The 27,292-nt window shown below is 40.3% G+C and overlaps 1 protein-coding gene and 1 long non-coding RNA gene across 17 annotated transcripts in view; both read left to right on the top strand.

Annotated features, from left to right (window-relative positions):
* The window catches only part of Slc8a1 (solute carrier family 8 member A1), a 358,680-nt gene that overhangs the window by 128,544 nt on the left and 202,844 nt on the right, over positions 1-27,292 (top strand). The window lies entirely within an intron of this gene.
* LOC143270246 (uncharacterized) overlaps positions 1-27,292 on the top strand; it is a 35,374-nt gene that overhangs the window by 6,584 nt on the left and 1,498 nt on the right. The window contains exon 1 of the long non-coding RNA XR_013047374.1: positions 1-27,292. This exon is cut by the window's left edge and continues 6,584 nt beyond it. This is a non-coding gene — a long non-coding RNA (uncharacterized LOC143270246).

The raw sequence follows: 27,292 nt of genomic DNA, 5'->3' as shown, positions 1-27,292 counted from the left end.
TTTGGATATCATTTACATTTTAGAATGGTCTTCAGGAAACAGCAAATATGACAGAGTAGCATGCACTCAAGACACGCACCCACTGTCTCATTTGAAAGCGGGTCTACAGTTGTCATAGGAGCTAAGAAAAGACCCATGACCTGTCTTGGCAAATGTTTCTTATTTTCTATTGGAAGAACCAGGTTTCCAGTATAGAGACAGGCAAATTGAAGTTGTAAGTGGGCACTGGTGAGCCTCTTTGGCAGAGAGGGTGAATCAGAGTTTAGAATTATGGATTAGAATCAGTCAAGTCGAGTGCCCAAGAAGACAAATGCCAGTCTGTCAATATCAGTAAATTCCATGGTGGCTGGAAAGCAGAGGATATGCAGACTGGGAGTGTGGACTCAAGTTGGATACACAGGAAATGAATGGGGGCAGAGTCGGGAGACCAGGAGTGAGGTGTGTCTGCGAGTGTACGGGTGGAGAACTGTGCCGCACGTCTCAACTGATGCTGTCTGCCTGCTTGAGCAAGAGCTGGCATGAGCTGTTGGCAATGGGAAATCTCATCTTTGGAGACTAGCACACAGAAAAGGGACCAAGCTCTTTAATGAGACAAGAAGAGTCAGTTTGGTTTTGTAAAAACTTCCAGTGAAATAATCACCCAGAAAACGAGTAATTGAGTTCCCTTTTTTTGATAGCCCTAATTTTAACAAAATAGTACTAAAATGTAAATTACATTTTTATTAACTTTTTAAACGCTATTAATGGGAAGCAACCACAACAACATACAGAAATAACACTGTGGAGAGATCATAGCTTTGTATATAGCAAAAGTAATAAAGATAATTACTGGAATTACAGAGATCCAAAAAATGACCAGACTTTGGGTATGTATTCCTGCATGTCATCTAAATGACCCTGAACAATTTACATAACTCCCTTTAATCCCATTGCCCAGATAAATGAGGATAATCACATCTGCCAGTGTGTTTGTGAGGATGAAATGTAGGATTAAACATGGAAATGAACACTCCCACACTTTACAATTATTGATAAAGCACCTCTGACGTGCACAGCCTCATTTTATTTTCATGAAAGTCTTGTGAGTCAGCTTGCTCTATTGTTGGTCCCATGTCATTCTGCTTTTGTTGAAATAACTTTTTTTTCCAAGGACACCCGCTGGCTGACAAAACAGAAATAATATTGAAAGTGCATCTTCCCATACACATTTATAATGTGACTACTGGGTGTCAGCACTATTTCAGGAGCCATGGGCAACTATAAAAGCAATCAAACTAAGAGCTAACATCATAACCTGCTTGCTTTATGTTGTTCTGAATCTTATCTGCTAGCCTACTTGGCAGTTCCCCAAAACACTATGGCTGCTTCTCTTCCTACTAATTCAGGATAGAAACAAAGGAGGCCTACCAATTCCCAGTTAGAAGGGAGCCTGTACCGTACCAAGGAGAAGCAAACCTGGGCCTCTGGATTTCAAAGCCCTTCTCTGTATTTGATTTACTGTAACGTTTAGAGTTTCCAGTTCAGTGTTAAGTGAGTGTTTTTTGGGATTGTAAGCATGTAAGGTAGCCTGAAACCTGACCTCTGCCTTCTGCATAGGAAGGAAGGTCACTGAGAGGCTTCCCCAAGAGGCTCCAGTTCCCCACTACAGAAATTCTTGAATGCCACAATCAAGTCCAAAGATAAAGAAATACGGTGTTTTGTTTTGTTTTGTTTTTGCCAGATATACTTAGATGAAAATTTAACAGAGCAGCTAATCCTGTCTCTAATATATGTGAATGACAAATATCTAGGTATCTGTGAATGTATTTGTCCTCGGCTGATTTCCATGGGTTGTTCTGATGTTTGCATTTGTAAAACTAGCCTCTTAAGCAGGTCTCCATTCAGTTACTCTTAAGACTGTTGTGTATCAATATACATCCAATGGAAAGTGGTGGGAAGTCTAGTTCCACATTCGCCGTTTTCAGTTGAGTCATGGAATACACACTTACAATACGCTTATTTCTGTCTACCCCCTAGTTTTCTGAGGTTCAAATGAGGTAACGCATTTAAAGATGCTCTCGAATTAGTGCCATCAATAACTCATGGAAAACACGGCCCGTGTGGATCCCAGAGCAGGGTCGGGGTTAAAGAACACCCCACTCAGCAATCTCTCATAAAATTATTTAGAACTTTATTTGATGTTTTGATTTCAGGGACAGGTGCCCCAGGCACGACTCCTTATATTCCCATTTTCTTCTCTTGTTTGCTGTCGACACAGACCCTGAAACTGTTTACTGCTTTTCTCAATGCAGAAAAAAAGGGGGGGAGAGGTGAGGGAGTGATCTTTTGCTCTTCTTCATCCTCATTTCCTAATTCTTTTCTCTCAGTTCTCCCATTGAAAATAACTGGAAATGGGCTGCGGTACAAGGGTCTATGTGCAGGACTGGACTGTCTTTCATTTATAGGGGAAAAGGAAGACTGAGAGGGAATTAAGATGGTTTGAAGTTGCTTCCCCCCCACCCCCCCGACCAAACCTTTGTCGGTGAATGAACAAAAGGCCAAGAACAGCTGGTATACTTGTCTGCCAACCCCAAGTAGTCTGTGTTTATGGGAGGGGGGACATGCTGCTTTGGAGAGAGTTGGGGGACATGTGGATGGAATGAAATAAATGTTTATGTGGCACACCCCTAAGAGTTACTGTTTCCTTGCAAAACTTTTAAGTGCCAGTCTCTGTCTGTCTCCCTCTTCATGCACAAGGCTCATTATGTTGCCCCAACTGGCCTAGAACTAACTCACTGTATAGCCCAGTCTGAGCCCAAACGTGAAACATTTCTCTGGCTTCAACATGTCACGTGCTGGAATTAGAAGCAGAGGCCATTAAGTATAGCTCATAGTTACATTTATTCTAAATCAGTAAAGTGTCTTTTCCCCCAGACAGCACTACTCTTACTGACTGGACTATTCCAATGAGTCTGACATTTTCTACATGAGACCAGACCCCTTAAGAGATATTTTTCCCTGAAATTATTTTGTTTCTGCATGTTCAGATCACTTAATTCATTTATCAATTATTGAGAGAATCAAATCTGTGGATAATGGTTCCATTAAATTCCATTTCTTTAAAAATGTCTGAAATCATGTTAGACACAGTGAAAACCTTCCATGCTATCTCTCAAGTATTAAAAAAAAATGAGTTGATTTTCAAACATCTGAAATACACACTGTCCTAAGGAAAATTACCAGAAAGATGGGCATTTTTACTATCCTTTTGAAATAGAAATAAGAGCTTTCTAAATACAAAATTGCGCTTGGTACTGTGGGTCCAGAGGCTCTATCATGGAGAAAATGCAGACTGATTTTAGCTATTCCCTTATTAGACCACTTACACTGTACTTACATTATTTTTCTCCCTAAACTCCGAAGCACGTGTAGCAGTTCTGCAAAAAATAAATAAATGAATAAATAAGAAATTTCATTGCTTTACTGAACAGGAAAGAAAAAAAAAAACTGACTGTCCAGAATCAATCAGCCTGGAAGAAATGAATGTTACGACTCAGGGCTCAAACATAAAGCAGTCCTTGCTGCACCCGGCACACTCTTCCCACCAGGCAGTCATAAATAATCAAATCCAAGCTAATGTGTGATTACCTGTCCTGGTGGTGCAAACCCAAAGGAAGTGTCTCCTAGACTCGCTTCCATGCATATTTTCAGAGCTCTATTGTCTAAGTCATAGCTGAGTCACCTCTTCAACCGACATGGGAGGAGGGTGTGCATTTTTGACTTATGGCATCAGGGTGCTTTGGGGAATAACATAAGAGCAGTTGTTTTTAACCACTTACCGTGTGTGTGGGGGGTAGTTCTCCTGGCTTGTCTTCTAATCTTCCCAAGGTCTCTATGAACTCCGAAGGTTGTTACACAGCTTTAGTTTCACACTAGACATTGAATTTATTAACAGCACAAAACAAGAGTGTACATTAACGCCAGTGGCTGTTCTCAGCTTCGTCTTTGCCATGGTCTTAAAAGACGATCAGAGAAAGAGAAAGGAGATTATTTGTCTTTCTTTTTTCACTTTCTTTTTATTTATTCTTTGTGTCTTTCACATGACGTATCTTGATCACATTCATTTCCCGCCCCTGTGTATCCACCCTCTGCCCTTGCACCCCCCTCCTCCCCAGATAAAATTTAAAAGAAACAAGAAAAAAGAAAAAGAGAGGAAGGGGGATCTCCTCGTGGAAGCTGTCTTGTGACGTAGTGAGTCAATCAGTGAGTCCTTTTGTCCATTTATATCACTACCTCTTCTTTGTCCTTTTGCAAGAAATTTCAACTTCAGATTCCCAAGAGAAATTTCACTGGCTGTGTACCTTCCTGGTGGCTCTGGGTCGAGTTTGATATCTCCAAGCTTCCATGTAGATGAAGGATTCTATGACTGTAGCACTTGACCAATACCAAGCTTTTCCAGAAAGACTGTTCATTACCCTGTTTTTAGCAGTACATACTATATGTAGACGAGTCCTGAAAGAAAGCCAGACCTGCAGGGCGATTTGGGATATTTATGGGGATTCTTGTGGTTTCCCCCACTGACGTGGAGGACATAACAAACAACGTAAGAGTTCCTTCAGTTCTAGGTCACTGGAGTGTCTCCCGGGAAATCCACTAAGTGAAAATTCAGTTTGTAAGTATCTTAGCGTAGAATTTAACGTCTACAAAGCAAAAACAACAAGTAGACTTTGGAACATTTTAATAGATACTGGATGGTTGAGAGTACAACTATTGCATAAATCAAAGGAAGATTGTATTTTATTCATTTCAGATCATAACTTAGCCCAGAATTAATTGTTCATTATTTTAGAAAATCACATCGCCTAAGGCAATACCATTTGGGGTATTTGGGTCACCCAGTCAACACACTTATATCTATATAAGGTTATAGTTAGCAAATGAACATGTAAAGCTTTTAATACAGTGCGTTATCTAAGTTTTAATGTTTCTTATGTAGCAGATTAAAATATCTTGTATTTGTTTTCCCACATGATATAAAATGATGTTACTGCCATGATAAACCTCTTCTTCATTTGTGAGTTTGTAATTTGTCTTGTATTTATTGTTAATGTTTCAACATTTCCTTCTTTAGCTGATTATACACAATGAAATCAAGTCTGTCATTACTAATTGGTACTTTAAGTTTAGTTTAGTTTTTTTTTTTAATAAAGGGAGCATCTTACATACGTGTGTGTGTGTGTGTGTGTGTGTGTGTGTGTGTGTGTGTTTGCATGCTCATATATATGTGTGCATATGCTTTTTCATTTTCTGGCACCTCTTAGACAAAATGGATATGATCTCATATCTAGGTAACTCACTTTAAGAAGACATTAGATTACTTGATAAAGCTATCTCTGAGAAAATATTTTTAAATATGTAATATTATAATTTAGTTTTTCATTTATATCACAACCTGGGCCTTGCATATGCATATTTCTCCTTAGTTAGGGATGTGGGTACATTTATTTATTGTAATTGTAAAAATTCACAATAATTTACTTACTGAAATAAAACTTGTCATTTTAAGACAAGAAAGAATCATGTTATAAAATAGCTGCTATTAAGGAAGATTGGGTGAACCTAGAAGAATTGGATAGACATCATTCTAAGAAAAATTATAGAGTTAGGACTAACTTAGGACTACTCACATTCATGCATATATTGCATATTATGATTTTAGGTAAATGTTTTCCTAAGTAACAATATATCACTGAAAATAAATGTGTTATAAAAGAGATTATCATATTGAAGTCCACTTCATTATAGGAGAAAAATAATTTCCCCCCAGAATCTGTAGGAAGGAACCAGTGTTGGGGGATTTGCAGGACTTTGCCATTTCTTGGGTACGTTGTCTGTTTGGCTGTGCTGTGTCTGTTTGTATTTACAGGCTGGTGGTCTGGGCCGATACCTGTTAAAGGTAGACTGTGAGATAGAGAAAGAGGCCTTCAAATGGGAATAGATGCTAGTGTTCTATGGGCTTGTGGCCTGAAATAACAAGGAACTGAGCAGAGAAGTGACATGATGGGCGTTATTTGGAAAGATAATGTAGATCCATCGTATGAAGGAGTCCCTAGAGAGGAGGTCACTGGGAAGAAACAAGCCAGTTGGGACATTGCTTATATTTTACAGAGCAATGATGAGAACAGAAAGGTGTCCATTGATCAAGATGATGTTTATTAAAGAGAATTAACAAACATTGCTATCCAAAGGATGTGGGCAGGGGAGAAAGCAGGAGGAAGATATGGATATAAACATGATTGCCAAGTATCTGCCTTGAAATGAGGAACATTCATCAAGATAGAGAACACAGAGTGGCATGGTGGACTGTGGGAACATACCCAGTTAGCTTGGATAGGAGACTTCTTAACAGTCAATGCTGTTGGCATCCAGGTACTTGGTTTAACTTCTCACATGTTAGCTAGCAGAGAAAAAAAATAGATATGGGAATGCTTTAAAAAGCTTTAAAGTGATTACTATTACAAAGTTAACCCACGACTCCAAATAATTAGCTCTTCTAGAAGGAAAGAACCTCAAAGGCAAACTAATAGAATTTTTCCACTTCATATAGGATACCCAGTTTAAACAAGTTCTGTTTAGACCAATCTTTGGTTTAGTCTGTCTGTCATTTACCTAGAGGTAATGTGGAAGTGGGTCCAGAGCGCCATCATTCTTCATCTTAGCCTCCTTTCATTTCTAGAAACCATCTCCAGAATGTTCTTTACTAGTCACCCTTGAAAGATTGATTTAAGTTCCTGTAGGTTAAGCTTAGATGGAATCAAATGGAATAATTTTACCAGCATAAATATACCTGATATAATATGTAAAAGAGTACATAATTTTCTAGTTTTTTTTAACTTTCTCTCTTTTTTTTTTTTCAAGACAGGGTTTCTCTGTATAACTCTGGAACTCTCTCTGTAGACTAGCATGGCCTATACCTCAGAGATCTGCCTGGCTCTGCCTCCTGAGTGCTGGGATTACAGGCATGCATACCCAACAAGTATAGAATTTTTAAAGAAATGCTCAAATGTTTCAAATATCATTTTCTTAGGGAAAGGTTTTTTTTTTTAAAAAAAAAGCAGGCATTTCCTCTCTGTTATCTTCATTTTATTTTTAATGGAAAAATTATACTGCCTCCACAGGGCATAAATACTGTGTGTTTTCTTCTAAAATTGAGTGTATTTGACTGTAGGTTGTTGAATGCCATTTAAAATTTCTTTATTTTTTATACTCTCAAATACATGCTTTATTATCCATTTCCCACTGTCTTGTACCCCAGTTCTTACTGTCAACCCTTGTTTTCTGGTCTTACTTTAAATCTTAATCTGTTTTAGTGTTGGTAAAATGTTGAAGGCTCTGAACTGGATCAGCCCCTAATCAGGAGGGGGCTTTAATTTTTTAGTGTACCAGAGGACACAGACAATCAGTTCTTGTCTGTACTGAGGACTGTGTGGGTAACTGCTTGGTAGAGGCAGAGACAGGCCTTCCTAACCAGGAAGCATGGCTACTTAGTCAGCGGGTATTCATTCTCTTTCAGGATTCCCAGTGACTGTCCATATGATTAAGTAGAGAAACATTCCAGACTATTCTTAATGTCTAGGCAGTGGGATATCAAAAAACTCCTGAATAATGTCATCATGGTTATTATCCAGACCACTTTGTCAGGACATAAAATGAGGTCCCTTTTATGGAACACTATGTTGAGATATATTATACTGAATTATTAATACCATTTCTTAAAAAAAAAACAAAGCAAAACAAACAAACAAACAAACAAACCAGGCAAAGACTGTTTCTTCCAGGACTATACTAAACTGTGTATAATAATGTTTTAAGTATTGTAAATGTGAAGTGTTCATATGCAGGGCCAAATTTGCACAACAGACATTCCAAATCAAAGCTCCAAAGCCTCCTCATGTGTCACAAAATCAAAAATGTATAATTTGACACTTGAAGTAACCAGCACATATAAAATGAGGGTAGATGGTGGGTTGTCACATCCAGTTGATTATCCTAGCTGCCAGTGAGGAATCCATACTTAGTGTGCTTGGAGGGTCTCAAGTATTAAGCTCCATTAGTGAACAAGTGTCTCTTGAATACACAATTAACGCCCTACTGAGACAGTCTCTGCTGTTGGGAAATCTTCAACTTGCTAAGACCCTTGTTCTGTCTCTTTTCCCCTGTTGTATCTGAGGACGTCATAGACAAATGAGAGCTTCCTGTCAGTGGCTATTTAAAGACCTGTGAGGAATGTGCTCGTCTCATTCTGTGAGATCCGTTAATAATCCACAGGATCTTTCTCCACTCATTCTTTTCCGACTCTGCTCATGTCAACTCAATATTTAGCCTTGGACTCACCGGAGAGAGTCCAGATAGACTCCCGCTGGGAGGCCCAAAGGACAGGGGTGAAACAATGGGAAGAAGACAGACTTACCCTGAGGTTAGAGAGCCTTGTGAGAATTGGGGTCTTGTGAAGTAGTGGGTTTAGTCCGACAGTGGTTCAGACTGTGGTATGAATTCTAGAAGTAGGTCTACGGGTTCCGTGCCTCTCCAGGTGTATGACGTTAGGCTAGTGACTGAGTCTTCGCTTGTTTCAGTGCAGAGAGTAACAGTGCAGTTAGAAAAATCCAGGTATCTACCCCACAGGTTTGATAGGAACGAGGAGGCATACGTAATATAAGGAGAGTGCTTAGAATAGTGTCTGACACACAGTAAGTATTCAGAAGATGTTAACTCATTATTATTCAGTGAGGTGCAGGATAACCATCTGTCAACTGATGAAGAGTCCTTACATAAATATCTGCTAACCTAACCATATGTATATAGGCCATCCCTAATTTATTTTTTTTTAAATACTCCAACTATGTACCATATGCTCGAGTCAAGACACAAGAGGTTTAGAACCTTACCTCTTATAAGCTGTAAAACCTTTGTTCCTTCTACATAGTTGCTAAGAATCTAGTGTACTATGGCAGTGTGCTGCACTTTGGCAGGCAGCAAGAAACAATCAAAATAGTCTCTGAATCCATGCAACTTTCTTCAATATTTTAGCCACTGGGAGACTCATTTTACTTATCTCTGAGCTAGGGATAATAATATGACCTCCTAAGGTTCTTAGAAGGATGAAATGGATTCTAAAGCTGTGAAGGTCCTGGAACACAGCACTACACATTAAATAAATGCCAGTTTCCTTTCCTTCTCTCTGTAAAAGCAGCCTTTCACAGAGTCTTGCTCACGGTCAATATTAGCTATACTGCTGTTGATTTAAGTTCAGCTCTGTTTAAAAGATATTTAGTGTTCCGAGCAGGATTCAGTTTATTAACCTGATGATGGTACCCAAGTTGTAATGAAATCTGCCTAGAGGCAAGAGCAATCGGTGGTACTTTTTGCTATGTAAATCACATCCCTGAATTTTACTTTGTATTCTCCTCACCTCTCTAAATCCACACTTCCAGGAAAGGATTTCTGGTGTTTTATTGTATATTTCCATACTTTTCAAATAAACCTCATGTTTTTTTTTTCTCAGCACTTCATGAACTCAGAATAAAAATTCTGTATGCCCATTGAAGTTTTTCAATACAACACCTAATTCACTCTAGGGTCTGTTGGTATTTTCCACCTAAACGTCACTCGGGGCTCTCTGCTTCTCTTATCTCTATTTCTTGACTCTAAGCAAACTGTGATGAGAATTCTTGTTCGATCTAACCCTTCACAAAACTCTTTTGCCTCTATTTCTTCTACTGGCCTTTTGGTGTTTTTCCATCCAGAAGCCAGAATGAGGCCATTACCTCTCCATGCAAATACTCCCATTGTGCTCATGACAAAACCCATTTTCCAAACTTAATATAGACACTGCCCAATAAAAAGGTAATGAGCCATATGTCTAATATTACCTTTTGAGGGGGGCATTAAAAAAGCACAAAGATACACATGAGAATAATCTTAATGATAAATTTCAAACAGTACAATATATCTCCAACATGGAATCAACATACACATAGATTTCACATTTATTTCGACATGGAATCAATATGCAAAGACATTGATGCAGTCCTTTTTTTTTTTCAGAAAGTCATCAAAACAATGTGTGTGTGTGCTTTACATTCAGAGCTAATTTCATTTTGAACTAGGTGTACTCCAAGTGTCCAATGGTACAGATGTGGTAGATGTACTTCAAGTGCTCAGTGGTACAGATGTGGTAGACTCTCCCCTTTGTACACTGTCAGTATTTTCCTGTCTGTTCACAACTTTAGAGTCATGTTAGCCTTCTGTAAGTTCCTCCTGTCCCAGCTGTTCTGAAGATGTTCTAGTCCCATCCCTCCCCACTTCATTGCCTTATAGTTGTTTGTCTGCCACTTGGGCACATATTGTCTCTTGCTAAGTAGAACCTTCCCGTGGCCCTGTCTTTTTATGGCTCTTTTGTCAAGGTTGTAGAAACATGTCCTTCCTTTGGAGAATACCCTTCAGTTTGTCATTATTAATTCATCAGCGTGGTTATTTTATAAGCCTCTGGCTGCCTAGTAAACAAAGAACCCTGTGAAGGTGGGAGGCCTTGCCTGTTTTTTTTCAACCTTGTATTCTGAGAGGCCCCTAGGATACTACCGGGGCCATTGTAGGAGATGTTGAGTGAATAGTTAGATAAATGCATGTGTGAACTATAGGATACCTGCAAGAAATGATTTGATTGATCACCAGTCCAGGTTTCCCAGAGCAAAGTGAGTGAAGGGAATGAATAGGGCCTGGTCTCACATGGGATTCTCTTCCTCCAATTCGCTCATTCTTTTCATGATACTGTAATGAGGAAGAAAATCAAAATTTGGGAATTTTCTGATATTTATATTTCTGTTTACTTTCACAAGTACCTGAATCTTTAGTGCTGGGTTTTGTTTTGTTTTTTAAAAAGCTGTCACTGTACCTGTGAAAATATGCTCTGTGGGAGCTACAGACAGACATCTCTGCAGTTACATTTTTAAAAGATGTATTTAGATGTGGGCACAACGTAGTAGGTGTTTCTTATAACACTCTGCCCTGATTTTAATTTCAAAAACCTATACGCATTTAAGAAATGCTTAAGAAGCCCAGGCAGTTAATGAAATTTTCTCAAATGAATAATGAATGAATGAGAGGAGAAGTTGAGTTGATGGATGAATGCTGTTCTCAGCCTTCCTTGGGTTTCTTCATGCATATCAGAGGTGATGACTAAGCAGCCAGCAGCCTTTCATTTTTTTTTAAACTTGCATTATTTGGCAAGCAAGGAGAAAAGGATGTGATGGTTTCTTTTTTATTCCCTTTCATACAAACCCATCACATATCTGGCTGCAGAAGAGAATAATGCAGTCCAAGAATAGAGGTTCATCTTCCCAACAGCATAAAATTCCTTAAAGTTAGGAAACAGGAGAGATGGGAAGAGAGAAAGAAAAACATTCCATTAAACTTTCCTCAAAGATGGCGAAGAACCCCCAGAGGAATGTCATCTCAGCCCCTTGGTTTGGTCAATATCTGTCAGACCAGTTCAGCAGTTCAAAATAAGCTCGTTATTAATGTGGGAAACACATTTCACTGAGTACTAAATATTTTTCTGACATCCTTTCTAAAATGAACTTAGACGACGATTAAAATGTCATTTCAAGGGCACATGGCTATCAGAAATAGACAGTCTTCAGGCTGTTTGCTTTGGTGAAGCAGGGAGTCTTTCTCATATGCCTTGCACTCAGCGTACCTGCGTTCCCGAACATTCTCCATGCTCCGCTCGGCAGATATGGCTAGCTGACTGAGTGTGCTTCCTTGTAATTATAGCCTGAAGATGTGTGGCATGCCCCTGTTTACAATAGAACAAGCTAGCCAGTGACAAGAAATAGGGAAGACAGGCCATGTACCTTGTCGTCATTTTGTGTGGTTGAGGCTTAAGAAGATGTAAGGTTTTGTGTCTCTGTAATTCACCAGAACGGTAACTGCCATTGTCTCACTTTGCTCTCTCTCAACATTAGCAAGGATATGGAAGCTGCACAGATAGCTGACAGCCTGAAAAAGCAGGCTGGTCCAGAAGAAAGCCCTGCTCTCTCCCAGCCCCCTCCCCTGCTTTACTTACACACCTTTCTCTTTACTGAGTCATGACTAACTTCCAGTTATTTTAACATCATCCAGCTTATCTTTGAAGGATGAATGTGGAAATGTCTCAATAGCTGAAGATATTTAGAGCGATCCATTAGATTTCTGTTAGAGATATTATATATGAATTTTTGGTCTGTAAGTAGTTTTTAAAAACTGGGCGGCATTTGATATGGTCTTAAGAACAAGACTTGTTTCTCTTTCCGTCTGACCAGTCACTGGTTCGCAAACCTGAGTCCTAGTGATGTGACAGTCACCACAAAGATGCCGAGATCAGATTAAGGAGCTGGAGACTTTGCTCTAAAGATCAGAGGTGTCCTCGAGGAAGGGGACCTGTGGTAGCACACGTGTCACGTGTGATCTCTGGAGACTGATGCACAGTCCAGACTGCAGTGAGGTGAAACGAACTTAGAGCATCCTAGAGGAGGAGCCATCTGAGCTTGCACACAGCATGAAGTATGACAGAGCGTTAAAAAAAAAATCAGCATGTAAGCTGCCGTTGGTGACTGTGTCCTTCCGGCACTCAGCAGAGTGTCTGGCATATTGTAGACTCAATACATGTTTATGACAATAGCAGCCAGAGGGCAAAGAAAAGCACCAGGCTTTTTCCAACAAATGCCACACCATGGCTCTCTGGAACCCTAGGAGACGTTAATAATTTAGCAGCATTGATAGATTGGAATCTATATTGCTGTTGAACAAGCCTATGATACCAGAAAGGGAGCAAAAGCAAATACCAAAAAAAACAGAACTATTGGGACCACTAGTGGAGTTTATAGTGACATTTAAGTGATGTCCCCGAGCAGGACATCACTGCTTATTGTTGGCGCACGTGGCACATTAAAGCTTAGCTGGATTCTGGCTCATGTTGTAACTTGACTCCTGTGTAAGGCGATATAGAAACCAGTATGCCCAGAGCAATAATGGGAGGGCATGCTTTTGTCTATAGGAAGCATGGGGATTAATGTCAAGATCTAAATGATGTTTGTGAGAAGACTCCCTGACTGCCATAAGGCTGTTTCTCATGTGTTGCTTTTTACGCTTCTGATCATGAGATGGACCACAATCAAGTTGAGGAGGGAGATTCTGCAACCAAATTATAGTGGAAAACTTTCATTAGCTCCTTCCCACATTAGGGGACTTCAGAGATCTTACAATGTTGCAGCTTATGCGCCTGCGTATAACCCAGGATTTTATGTGCACAGCTGAGAACAGAACACTTTTATTGGGAAGTATAAATTTTATTGTATGTAACACTCTTTAAGACTTCTTCATTTCTGTTCTCTGTGCCATATTTGCCAAATATTAATATCTTCTAGAGATATTTTCAGGCACAATTTGAAAGACAGGCGTGTGCCACCAAGGCCCTAAATATTCTGTACATCGGTCAGAAATGATCCAAAGGATAAAATAAAAATATAAAATAAATAAAATAAAAAAATAAAGGATATACATTTCAGGAAATTCTCTCTCTCTCCAGCTTCTACCATCTTGTTAAGATTTATGGAGCTTACAAAATACAAGTATTACCATTTAGGAAGAATAAAAGATAAGCCATCTATAAAATACCCCAAAATAGCAAGAGATATAAGTTGATAGAAAAACTCGTTCCTTCTAATCCGGAGTCACCTTCTCACATTTTTATCTGGCTTCTGCCAAATCAGTAACTAAAGAGGATGTGAGAAGACTGAGGCTTTCCAGGGATTTTTTTCCCCATTGACACACACACCACACGTACCCAATTTGGCTCCAAAGCATGTGTGAGCAGTGTTGGGTGGGATATCCATAGGCCCTTATTTAAAGGAAGGGGCATGAAGCTTTGGATTTACAGAGGCCTTGGTTCAAAGGCAAGAATTTAGGGAAGGCTATACATAGCCCACAAACATATGACTGCCTCATTCAAAATAATGTCAGTTCAAATTGTAGTGAGAGCCTTTCTCATTAATTAGGCTATTAAACATGCAGCAGGTTGATAGTACAGTCTGTTGCAGGAGGTAGGAGAAAGCAGGGAGGCCTCCTACTTTTTAAGGAGGTGCAGTGGTATGACCCTTAGGAAGGGATGATCTGGAAATATTTAACAGGATCAGAGAGGTGTTTATCTCTTGACCTAGCAACTCCTTTTCTGAGGCTCTGACCTATAACGACACTTGCGCAAGAATGAAATGACTTGTGTGAAAGGTTGTACAGTTGTGTTGTTCTCAATTAGTCAACAACTTCTGAACTGTGTGACTTGTCCATAACAGGAAATGCTTATCAAACATCTACCACGTTCCTTCTCGAGTGAGTCAAGAAGGGATTTATTTAAGGGTAGTGAGGTATATGGTCCTATTTTGATGCTCCTCTCCACCCACCCCACCCCAACTCCAAAGGTGTTACTTCTATTGGAGGGCACACAAGTAGCATCCTGGTACCAGTGCCAGAGCACTTACCACCAACCAGTGGACTGGGGGAAGGACATGCAGCATCAGCTCCAAAGATCTGTTGAAGGAAGCTTTGGGGAGCAAGCAGGAAGGCAGCAGGGTGATATGAAGGGTCCAAGTGCATCTGTGGATTGTACTACTTAAGTCCGTTCCCAGGTCTAGAGTTACAACCTGCCTGCAGTTTATACCAAAGCTGGGAACTCTTCTTACAGTGTATAGCAGAAATGTTTTCCCATTGAATAGACTAGGATACTGGACTCCTTGATGTTAGCGATGTTGTAATGGGGCACCGGGAGGGGAGGGCTGTGAAGGTGGAAACTGTTTAATAATAGATTAGAGCTACTTGCCTTAATGAAAATTCAACAGGCCATGGAAAGCCGGTGAAGAAGAGAAAAGAGTGATGGATGAGGCCAGGTGTTGAGGGTGAATGTCAGACAGGCCTGAGGCCGCCAGCAGTGGGGCCTGCAGAAGGCTGGTCTCTTCCTTCACTTTTCTCCTTGGCTGTAAAGATGTGGTTCCTCTGGACACTCAGTGACAACCTCTGTGACAGTAGCACGCATTTGGGGAAGGAAAAATTTAAGGTAAGAGATAGATGGATAGATAGATAGATAGATAGATAGATAGATGATAGATAGATAGATAGATAGATAGATAGATAGATAGATAGATAGATAGATAGATAGATAGATATATGATGGATGGACGACGGATAGATAGATAGATAGATAGATAGATAGATAGATAGATAGATAGATAGATAGATAGATAGATTAAAGATAGATGGACAATATAGATATAGATGATATAAATATAGATCTCAGTACCGAAAAACGTTATTTTTTTTTTTTTTACTAAAAATAAAATCTCTCCTCTCCTCTCTCCCACATATAGTTAAGGACTAAATGTCACAGTTGATAAAGGAGTAAATTAGAAATCTAACACTAAAGCATGAGCTTGAGATAACCACCTCTTGAAGAAGAAAGATGTAAGACCTAAAAATAAGACTAGGGTGTGGCCTGTCCTTCAGTGGACTTCACGCCCCACTTTTAACACCCTTCCTGGGTTCTCACATATAGATCAGAAAGCCTCAAAGATTTGGGAAGCTCTCATTTATACAGATGTGACTGTGACTAGAAATTGGTAGCAGGCCACCTATATCTAATAGACTTTAGTTTTAAATATTTTAATGGCTTGAATTATGCGTTAACTTAATGCAATGCCCCACATACTCTTACAGAAGCCAGATTGTTTGAAAAAAAGAAAAAGAACACTTTTGTCCAACTAAAATACTTTTCAGAAGTGCTGAGTAGGCCAAATCTTAGAAACTTAAGTCCTAAATATACATGGAAGTTACCTTAAAAGGTCATTTGACTCATGCTTTGCACATAGCCAAAATTATATCCAGAGCTCTAAAGAACAAAATGTGTGCTATATTCTTCATAATCTCTAGGAAATTAAATTCCACACCCATTTTTGGTAATGCTCTCTGGTGACTCACAGGCTTCTTGGAATTCCCAAAGACTATGGAAAGGGACCTCAACCAGCCTCTGGCTAAGTCACAGATGAAACCCCATCCCCTGGTGGATGGAGTCACCTGGGAAGGCATAACACAGCCCTTTGAGAACCTGAAACCGAAACCGGAGACCCCACATCCCTCAGTAGATTATTCTATTAACTTCTATTGAATGTTACTCCCATGGGCTACCTTTAGCTTCACTTACTTTAATTTGTAAACGGGGGTGTGGTTGGGTCGAATTGTTCACAGGGTACCCTGGTAACAAACCCCAGCACATCTACAGCTTTCTTGCCTGGGAGGTCTTCATACCTGGATTGAAAGAAAACAGAAATGGGCATTCATCCTCCTACTTCTACGGGACTAACTTTCACAGCCACTAGTAACAGTTATTAGTTAGGCTGATTGGAAGCAGTCTGTCTTTTGCACATCTTTGCATTTTCCTGATGCTAAGTTCAGTGAGTCCCTGGAATAAGGCCTAGCTAGTTTGACAACACCCATGTGCCCGGTTTTACAGAGCATGGAGTAGGCTGCAATGACCCTCTTGATTTCAGTTTGTGGCATAGAGGACGATATGAAGAGCAGTTGGCTTCTTGTTGTAGGACAACAGAAGTGTTTCGCCTTGCTCCAGTTCTTCGTTTGAAACGTTCCTTCTAGGGATTCCCGCAACCTCAAGTACTCAGGCGAGCTAACCCACAGACCTCAATCTGAGATCTTCACTGTTTCCATCACCGTCCCTCTTCCCTGATGTCTGGACTTCTTTATTTAATGAGAAAGGAGCAGATTTTTGTGTGTGCAGAGAGTTGTTTGTGGCTCCTTGGTCTGTCCCCATAGAAACAGGACTACTGCATAGGTTTTTCCCAGCTTCTTGTGGAAGGCACTATTTTGGGTAGACCTATTTACTCTGATCTCACACACTGCTAATAATAGATCCCATATTTGGACTTAAGATACTAAAGACATCTCAAGAGAAGCCCTAAGCTGCCCAGAAAGTCACCGTGAATGACACAGAAGTGGAATAAGGCCACTAGGGCAGGTGTGTCCTCTGTCTATGGATTTCCCCTTGCATACATTATCTTCATGTTCTCCATCTCCTAAACTCACTGTGAACAAGGAACTGGGGAAGTATTGAGAGAGGAGATGGGGATCTTACCATAGCAAGAATTTCCTTGAATTTTCTGCTTGTACGGGTGACTAGAGCCTTGTGGAGCTCTTGTAAACACGTGGTTAATGAAAATGGATAAATAGTATAAATATATAAATTCATCATATAGCTTTCAAAGAAGTTTGAGTTATTGAGGTGAAATCAATTTTTAAAAGCCTCACACAAATATGATACATGAACTATATGAATGCAAACATTCTAGTGGGGAGAGAATAAAGAATATAGCAAAAAGAGCCATTTTATCTATTAAGGAAAATTCTGTGGTCCAGAACAGGTACCCAGATTCTAATCTCACACCTTCAGTGTTCAGTGGAAACAACTTTTTTTTTATTAAAGAGGAACTACACTTTAACAAGAATATTGCTATTAAAAGTGTCCTTGGGAAACAACAGCTGTATGTTCATAGAAGGATGTTAGGTTTTGTTTTATGGCTTCAAACCATTTTGATTTGTAAGTTATTCTCAAAATCTGGGGGATTATATAATTCTAACATTAAGAGCACATTTTTCTTTTGGAATTTGGTTTGTTTTTTAGTTATTTTTTAAAGCTACATTCACATAAAGCACATTGTTAATTAGGTCATGCCTGTTTGTTGGGGACAGATAATTCACTCTAGTTTATCTTACACGCTGGGCTGTGTGCCAAGCACACTTCATGCACTGGCCTCTTCCATCCTCATGATGCCTAGACCATCTACCTCACTTCTGCAGAGTGTGGCTACATGTACCTCTAACCCCATTACTGTGGAGAGTGGGCACAGTGGGACCCCAGGGACTTGCTGGCTGCCAGCCTACCTCAGGGTTCAGTGAGGGACTCAATCTCAAAAGAATCAGGCGAAGAGTGATAGAGCAGACCACTGCCTTCCTCCTCTGGCCTGTGTGAATATGTGAGCTCACCTCCCCCCATGCACATACACACATGTACACATAGCACATGCCAAATTCACACACACACACACACACACACACACACACACACACACACAGGGACAAAAAAATCCACCTAACCAACCTTATACATAAGTGAAAGGAAATTTTTACTTTGTTACAGCTAAACTATATTTTTATTGACTCTTTGTAACAAGCTGTATGAAGTTGGGTTTATGTTTAGTTCATGGGTATCTGAACTGTTTGTCACATTAACAGCAAGGGGTGGAGCTAGGCATTGGATGCAGGCTGCCTGTCTCTCCAGTTCACGACTGTGCTCCTTGCTCCATGATAACTTCACATATAGGCACAGGCCCTGCAGTAGGAAGAAGATGTCATGTGTGCTTCTCACAAGAGTCTGCCTTTGAAGCAAAGGGTGGCCTTTCACTTACATTAAATTTACATTGTTAGATTGTTTACTGCAAATGACAGCTTGTTAACCTCATTCTTATTTTAACATGCTTCTTCTTCTTCTTGGTGTAAAGTTGATATACAAAATGATGAGGTGTGTGTGAAATTTTTTTGATCCAATGCTACCATGTACTTGGGCCATATTCCCTTCCCTCTCCTCCTCCACCCCTTCACCCTCACATCCCTCGGCTCCTTCTGCTCCTCTTCCCTTTCCTTCCATTCTCAGCGTCTCATCATTCTGAAGTGAACTTGTCCCTTCCTGGAAAATCCTGGTTGACATTCAAGAGCAATCATGTATTTGTGTTGACATTTACCTACTTTCTCCGAAAGGGTTCAGACACTACAGCTTTCCTGTTTATTTACTAAGCACTGCATATGCATTATCCCCACGTTAGGCTCTCAGCATTCCATGAGGTGTCTAAGCTAAGGGTTAGGAAGCAGGTGTATCAAAGTCTACTTCAACTAGAGCAAACCTTGATTTATAGCCCTTCCCTCACCCAAACCAGCTCACTGCCATTCATGTAGTTGCTCAGATCCCAAATCTATCAGTCACACAAGGTTCTCTCTCCCTGCAGGGTAACTGTTTGCCCTTCCCTGACCACCTCCACAGCCTGCCCCAACTCCAGACCCCCCCCCCCGTTTTTACGTTGGCTGTAATGCACTTCTTTATGTCCCCTCTGTGGTGAACTTTTAAACAACCCCTGGAATGAGCCTTAAAAATCTAAGCAAGGTCTTCACACTATCCACCTTAACACAACTCCAGTAGATTTCTGTGGTACTTCTTAAAAAGTATAAAGTACCATGGCCTACAGTTCCCAGGGGATGAAGTTCCTTTTAACATCTTTAAATTGTCTCTTTCACCCTCTTCCTCCTCTATTGTCAGAGTCCCACAGGTCTCCCTCGTGCTAGTACAGTCTTGACTAATTTCTGTCCCAGCATTTTTGCATCTGCTGTCTGTCCTGTTCGCCGTTTTCCCTTCACATTTCACGCCTCCTATTTCATTCAGTTCTCTGCTTAAGCATCAAAGATGCATTGACGACTCATTGAAATTTTATCCTCATTATAGTCTCTTTATCTCCTGTCTCTCTGTGTATGTCTCTGTCTGTCTGTCTGTCTGTCTCTCTCACACACACAAACACACACTCACACACACACTCCACTTCTATTTATTGTCTTTATCTTCTTCTGGAAAGTTTATGAGATCAGAGAGTGATACTCCTTCACCAAGTACGCTGTATTTATAGCAGGTTTCAACACACACTCAAAGCCTAATTGTGAAACCAATGAATGAATCAGTCCCCAAAAGGATATGTTGCTCTTTCAAATAGCTAATAGCTCATAGAGGCAGCATCAGAACCCAAGCAACCCAACGTTCTATGCAGGATGCTGTCTACCCAGCTGATGTTACAGACATCCTCCTACTTCAGGCTGAACTTTGATGTATGCACAAAAGGAGATGTGGGAAGAAGAAAATGAAAGGTTTGGTTTTTTTCCATCCCTAACTTGCTTATACGTGGGCTGATTACTCAGGGGAACTAAAGTCAGACTGAAACTTAGTGGACCTGACAGATGCTGGTTGAAACTGTGCTCAGCTTATTACTCAACTTAAAATTATTCCAAACTTTAAAGACCGTTGAGCTGCGGGAATATTTTCCTCTTCCCTTCGTTTATTCTCTTGTGAAAGTTGGTGCCTCAAGACAGAATACAGACGAAACAGTTTAGCCATGCGGGTCATTCTTCTCTGTTTGGCACCCAAACGTCTTCCCCTCTCTGCCTCCTCGTCTCTTGCATTCCATTTGGGGAACTATACTTGAAAGGCCAGGCATGTAAATTCCATTAGAGAAAGGTCTCTCCTGGAATGGAGGAAAACATTATGAACTCAGGTTCTCCCTCATCCCGGGAAGTGTCGAAATAACTCTCCGGGCAGCTGCAACTGAGGAGAGATGGATCCATGACCACGGAGCACCGAGCTTACAACACTGAGGGTTAAGCCTCACACCCCTTAGGAACCCTCATGCAGCTACTCTGAGCTGCAGCCCTGGCATTTCTAACGAGTTCCTGATGATGGCAATCCCCTCGGAGTAGTGTAGTACCAAGTGTGTTTGTCCACACTGTAAGAAACTACCCGCTGCAGCTCGGTTTCAGAAAGAAAGTTTGAGACCGCGAAGACTTAGCCATCTGGGCACCCACCCCGTCACCAGCTTCCTATTTGCAGGAAGGAGAAGGAAAAACCCCGGATGCAGACATACAGAGGCAGGCCGTCTAAGGACTGGTTGACATAGGATCTTAAACCAACTCGTTCGCGTTCTGAGCAGTGCAGCTGAGGGACCACGAAGCAATTAGTGACTTTCAAAAAGCAGATTTTTCCAATCATTAAAAAGTGTATTGACTCAGATTGTGAATACCAACTTTTTTTTCCCTTTCTTTTATTCGCTGACTAACATCTCCAGAAATAAATCAGCGACCTTTGTTGGAGTTGAAAGGTAGCATCTTTTATGTTCTTAACAAAAAGGATTTTTTTTCCCTTTCACATTCTCCTTGAACTGTTTTACTCGCAAGCATCATCTGAATGCTTCTCTAAGTACTTAAGAGATAAAATACAGTTCCTCCTCTATCACACTCAGTTCCCTTGCAGATGAATAGAAATATAATTTTGAAGTACCTTTAATATTTCATAACCATGTCTATTTTTAACCATGTTACATTTTGTTTTGTCTTGCTTTGTTGGTATGACTATTGGTTGGAAACAGGTTCTCCACATGTAGCTCACACTGGCCTTGAACTTACGGCCCTGCTTTGGGCTCCTGAGTCCTGGGATGTCAAACATGTATCGCTATTCCTAACTAACCACACATGATGGTGAGCTAGGGACATGATCGTCCCTTTTAGAGCCTCTGCCCCAGAAGTCACATATTCAAGATGAGAAGCTTTGGTGCCTGACATATAGGATTCATACATTTCATTGGCTAAGTCCAAGGAGATGCAGAGTTAAAATATCTGCTGTCTCCTGTTGTCACAACAACTGAATATCAGCTACTCCTCTATACCAAAGGGTTTCTTGACTCTGCAGGAGCAAACTGGATTGGAAAGGTGAAAAGGATGGACCCTTGGCATCCCAAACCTAGGTGAGTCAGACTGAACAAGTTATGAGTATGGCTTAGAACATCCTTTACCTCTGTGAAAAAGACAGAATATTGAAGGTAGCTCCCAGGGTTCATAGCAGTTAAACCAACTGTCTTGACCCAGAGCCAATTTATTCATGATTATTTGTCAAAGGAAATGAGTCATCTCGTGTGCTCATCACAGGCTAACTATTCAGTTTAGGAATCAAGGATAAGAGTCTTTGGCATCTCAACTGAATGGACCAGGTTTTGCTGTCCCCCCACTTGGGATGACTTATCCTTTTGGAGAAGGGGATGGGGTAAATGTAGGGTGGAGGAGCAGGAGGAAGGATGAGAGGGGCATCTGTGATTGGTATGTACAATGAATTAAAAAAAAATAAAAAAAAGAATCTTTGGCATTAGCCTGGGAGTTTGGTCCCGCAAATCATATAACCTTAGACCAGTTGTGATTAAGAAGCCCCTGGATGGCCCACACTCACCATTTTAAACATAGATACATGGGGTAATATTAATCAACTCTCAGGTCAAGATGAAGGTCTGATGTTTTGTGACTCTTCCTTTCTCACAACATTTAAAAATGGTGATGACACTCCTCTGTAGTGGGTAGCTGTTCCAGCTTTGACCTGGAAGTACTACCCCTAATGAGGCTTCTGGTAACTGCCATGGCTACCTAGGACCTGCCCCTGGGGTGTGGCCAGGACAGGAGCCCTTAAGACCTGAGATCTGGACGTGCCAGCCCTCTTAGTTCCTGGTGATCCTGGATACTGGATGGCAGACTGAGTCAGCATTCTCCAGAGAGAACACTGCTGGACTGTTCCTCACCTCTCCCCGATCCTGTAACCAACCCCTTTACTGCCCCTCACCTCTCCCAGATCCTATAACCAACCCCTTTACTGGCTGTCAGTTACCCCAAAATAAACCTCCTTTTTAACTATGTGGAGTTGCCTTGATAAATCGCCACTATACTCCTTATTCTCAACAGGTGCATCTTGGATGTGCTTTTTCTCTCTAGCGTTCCTCTCTCGAATAGATTACATTAAAATAAACTGAGTCAGTGTGTCTTGTCCAAATATGAAACTTCTTGGTGCCAAACCACACTTTCAGGTTTGAGTTGAACACCCAGGGTGATCCGGTTTCTTGTTTTCTTGTTTCATTCTTTTTGTACTTTTATAGACAGGGGGAAGATTGAATAAAAATGATTTATATGTTTGGACTGACCCCTTCCAACATGTCTTCCCTAACTGACATGGTCATACATTTGGTCCTCACTCAACACTTTTTTTTTTGAGACAGGGTTTCTCTGTATAGTTTTGGTGCCTGGCCTGGATCTCACTCTGTAGACCAGGCTGGCCTTGAACTCACAGAGATTCGCTTGGCTCCCAAGTGCTGGGATTAAAGGCGTGTGTCACCTGGCAGTCTTCAACCCAGACAAATAGTATGCAGAGTCATCCAAGATACGGGATTTGATTTAGATCTTCTACTGCTAACATCTCAATAGTGCAAATAGCTCTAGTAGACTGTTTTCTCGGCCGACCCCTTCTCCCTCACTGAGTGGCTGCTCCAAAGCTTTAGCCTGTCTTCTCCCCTTGGAAACTTCTTTGACTTAGCCCAGTATCTTCATGTTGCTCATAATTAATGAGATCCTAGGAGTTCAAACTCATCCATCAGTTTGGGGATAAGTTTGGAATGTGGTTTCCATCCTTTATTGTAGGAGGCAAGATTCTCTATGGGCCCAATTTGTCCAGTTACAAATGGTAAAGTAATTAGTCCCTTTAGTATATGAATCTTCTATTGTAGCTCAGTTTGAGTCATCTTTGCACTAACATGGCACGACTAACTACCATCATCCAGTTCTCACCACTTGAGGTGGAAATGGTAATCAAATGGCAGTGAACTTTGAAGTCCTTTCTACGAGACCTCTGTGCTATATACTGTGGGTGTCATCAGAAAGATCCATTTGTGGTGGCTTGAATGAGGATGGCCCTAGTAGGTTCATATATTTGAATGCTTGATCCCCAGTTGGTGGAACTGTTTGGGAAGGTTTAAGAGGTGTGGCCTTTGTTGTGTCATCTGGGGTGGGCCTTGAGGTTTCCAAAGCCCATCCTATTCCTAGTTAGTGTTCTCTTTCTCTCTCTCTCTCTCTCTCTCTCTCTCTCTCTCTCTCTCTCTCTCTCCCTTTCTTCCTCCCTCCCCCCTTCTCTCTCTCCCCGTCCCTCTCTCTCCCTTTCTCTCCCTTTCCATCTTTGCCTTGTGGTGGTTGTCGTCTCAACATGTAAGCTTTCTGATACTGCTCCAGTGCCATACCTCCCTGCCGCTGTGCTCTCTGCCATGGTGATCACGGACTCATCTCCTGAAACTGTAAGTCTTCATGATGTGCTTTCTTCTGTAGCTTGCCTTGAGCGTGGTGCCTTAGCACAGCAACTGAAAAGTAACTGGGACATAATTCTTAAAGAAAAATCTCTAATTTACCTGTCACTGTAACCCATACATCCATAATGAGCCCAGGAGAACAAAAGAAAATTAAGTTTTAGTGTTTATATTTAAAAGCTCCAGAAATTCTGTGTTCCCACCTGCCCATCAATCTGTCTATCATCCCATTCACATTTCAACTTTCTCCCCTAATATCAGAATGCATAGTCAAGTCCTACTATAATCATTGCCTCAACAACAAAATTTCTCCATCACTGTGAGTGTTTAATTAAAACTATTTAAAACCTGACTTGCCCACATAAAATGAGCACTGTCAACGAATTCACACAACTCATTTGTTAGTAAAGAAGCCAATAGTAAAGCCAGCTTAAAGACTCTTTTAGCATCTGGATATTTATAGGCTAGCCATCTCATAAATGTTCAAGTAAGATTGTTCTGTTAGATACCAATGTGGTTAATATATCCAGGGCAATAAACTGTAACCTTTGGGGTTATCTATTCCACTAGCCAAAAAATTATGTGTATCTTTATCAGATATAATCCCGTAAGTTCATGTGAAACATCACTAACTCTTTGACCTTTGGTCACTAATAAATAAAACAAAAAATACTTCTCCATAAAAAAATGTAATAACACAGGATTTAGTCTATGTCTCTGAATAATGACAAAAGTAAATAATAACCACTTATTTTACTTGTTCTAGTGTTTTAATAATTTTCCTAATGTCATAAGCAGGTTACATACTTCAGACAGATAAATTACATAATTTTAGAAGGATTTACTTAAAGGTGAATCTATACCTAACATAAATATATTTGGACTCAATAACACTATTGTCATTGAGATGTCAGGACAAGAACTGTATGTAAAACGAGTATTAACCACAATGTTTTTTATATAAGAACTACATACAGATTGTCTTTCTGCTCCTTGATGTAATATTAAAGGCAAACTTGAGTGCATTTTACATCCTGCACTCAAGAAACTAGGAGAAATTAAAGAAACCTCCCCCAAAGATGGGATTCTAATAAATGCTAAAGACAGGGCAAGAATCCAAGTCCAGATAAATGGTATTTTGGCTGCATGTTGATAGATGTTGGACCCTTATAAGACTTATATTAACTCAAAGCTATAAAATTTGCTTTATATTTTGAAAACACTAAAACTTTTTTTTTTTTTGCCTCTTTTAACGAGGAAATGTTCTTCACTGCAAAACAGACAGGCCAAGCAAGGACCTGTAAAATGGACAGTCAGAGAAAACTCCTTTCATTTTATAGGATAATGCCCAAAGATCACCAGGGCCTCCATCTCCTTGACTGGATTTAGTCTCCAGAACAATCGCAGAGGGATGTGTTGTGGACGTCAGCAAAGGGTGGTGAGGATGCAGTAAGGGATGATGTATCACCCAACACATTATCCTTATGTTTGCTTTTTTATTCTCTCAGATTAGGAGCATAAACTTGACAATTCTGTGAGTTATCGGAAGCCACTGACTCATCATGCTAACTTTTCTCTGAATAAAATAAATAATCATGGTGGATCAAGGAGTACTCCAGCAAAGCTGGTATACACACACAAGGAGACAGAACACATTACTTCCTTCTTAGGGAACAAACCCCTCCAGCACTCCACAGCACACTGTGTCTCTCTACTCTTGGGATTCAGCTCTTTTGAATGTTGTTTTCCTATAAAGATCACATAAAACAATTCATGGCAGGCTGGCAACAGCTCACAAGTTTAGCTTTCCTGTGGGAGTTTGTATTTGTCCAGGAGTCAAAGCCTCAGGCTTGCAATGAGTGTTCGGAAGCTATAGCAAAATTTCTTTCTTAATCTCTGAAGTAACTCCTTCTAGCCAACAAGACTTTTAAGGTTGACTATCAAGATGGATTAGTCCTTTCCCTACTTTTAACAAGAAATAGATTAACCCAAACCAGACTTACCAACTGAACCCTGAAACTCCCTAAGTTTTGTGGGATTTCATATTTTTAAACAATTCTAATCATAGACAGGAACACGGAGAGGGTTTGAAAAGCTGTGTTTAATAGACCCATTTTGCCAACTCCAACTTGCCTCATCTCATTGACCCACAGAACTAAGATTCTAAAATAGACTTGTTCTTTACTTGCCAGACATTGTATGTTGATCGAAATCATAGACAGTCATTTCTAATATTCAAATAGTTCCTACCAAATCTTCATTTGAAAGCAAGATGGCCAAGAGTTATGAGGGATACTACAATTCTACAATTGACCACTGGGAGTTTTTGTTCCTCTGCATAGCAAATCTTAAATCAGATGACCACTTACTGTCACAGATACCCATGTGCGTACTTAAAAGCGCTGAGAAGTCATAGTAATAATATATATTTTATTTCATTTAACTTGCCACTGTCCAATGAGTTTGGGAAAGCATACAGGAAGTATATAAAAGGATACATTGCATTTTGATAAATTATTTGTGATACATGCTTATCACTTTTTTCTAATGACAAAGATAATATCTACTTATTTGTCTTTCTGTTTTCTATCAGTGTATATTTAGATACATCTTAGAAATGGAAAATATTTCACAATTCCCAACTTGTATTCCCATATCCCTGCTCATTGTTAACAAATGTGAACTTTTCAAACTTACTGATGCCTGTGCTGAACTTTGATCATTGGCAGCATGAAACCTTAGGTTACTTTCTCTTCCATAACCGATTTCAGTCACTTAGGATTATATCCTGAGCAGTCTTTTAGACATATGTTTATCTCATTTAGTGACCTTCATAGAAAAGGCTGGTATAATAAAAGTGGAAAAAAATACATGTTTCTAAAACACATTTTAAAACCAAGTATGTGAGAAAAGGGTTGGGTGTAGCATTCCTGACAATTATGACAAGTATAAGAGCCCCAAGCTCATGTCAGGCATCCTGCTCCTCTGGCTCTTACAGTCTTTCTGTCCATCATTCTGTGAAGTTCCCTGAGTCTTGGGTGCAGGAATTATGTTGTGGATGGACTGATTGGGGCGGGGTCCCTTGCAATCCCTTGTTCTCTGCATTTTGATCGCTGGTAGCTTTCTCTAACGGTCTCCATCACCTGCGTTGTTTCTTTGTTGAGGTGTGAGAGCTACACGGATCTGTGGGAATAGGAATAATACTTTGAATGCAGTTAGGAATTAACTCTGGTTTTGTAAAAATG

This window comes from Peromyscus maniculatus, chromosome 22, assembly GCF_049852395.1.
Source record: "Peromyscus maniculatus bairdii isolate BWxNUB_F1_BW_parent chromosome 22, HU_Pman_BW_mat_3.1, whole genome shotgun sequence".
NCBI classification, from domain to species: domain Eukaryota; kingdom Metazoa; phylum Chordata; class Mammalia; order Rodentia; family Cricetidae; genus Peromyscus; species Peromyscus maniculatus.
Note: the sequence above shows the minus strand (reverse complement) of the source record. Positions and strands in the feature narration are given on the sequence as shown.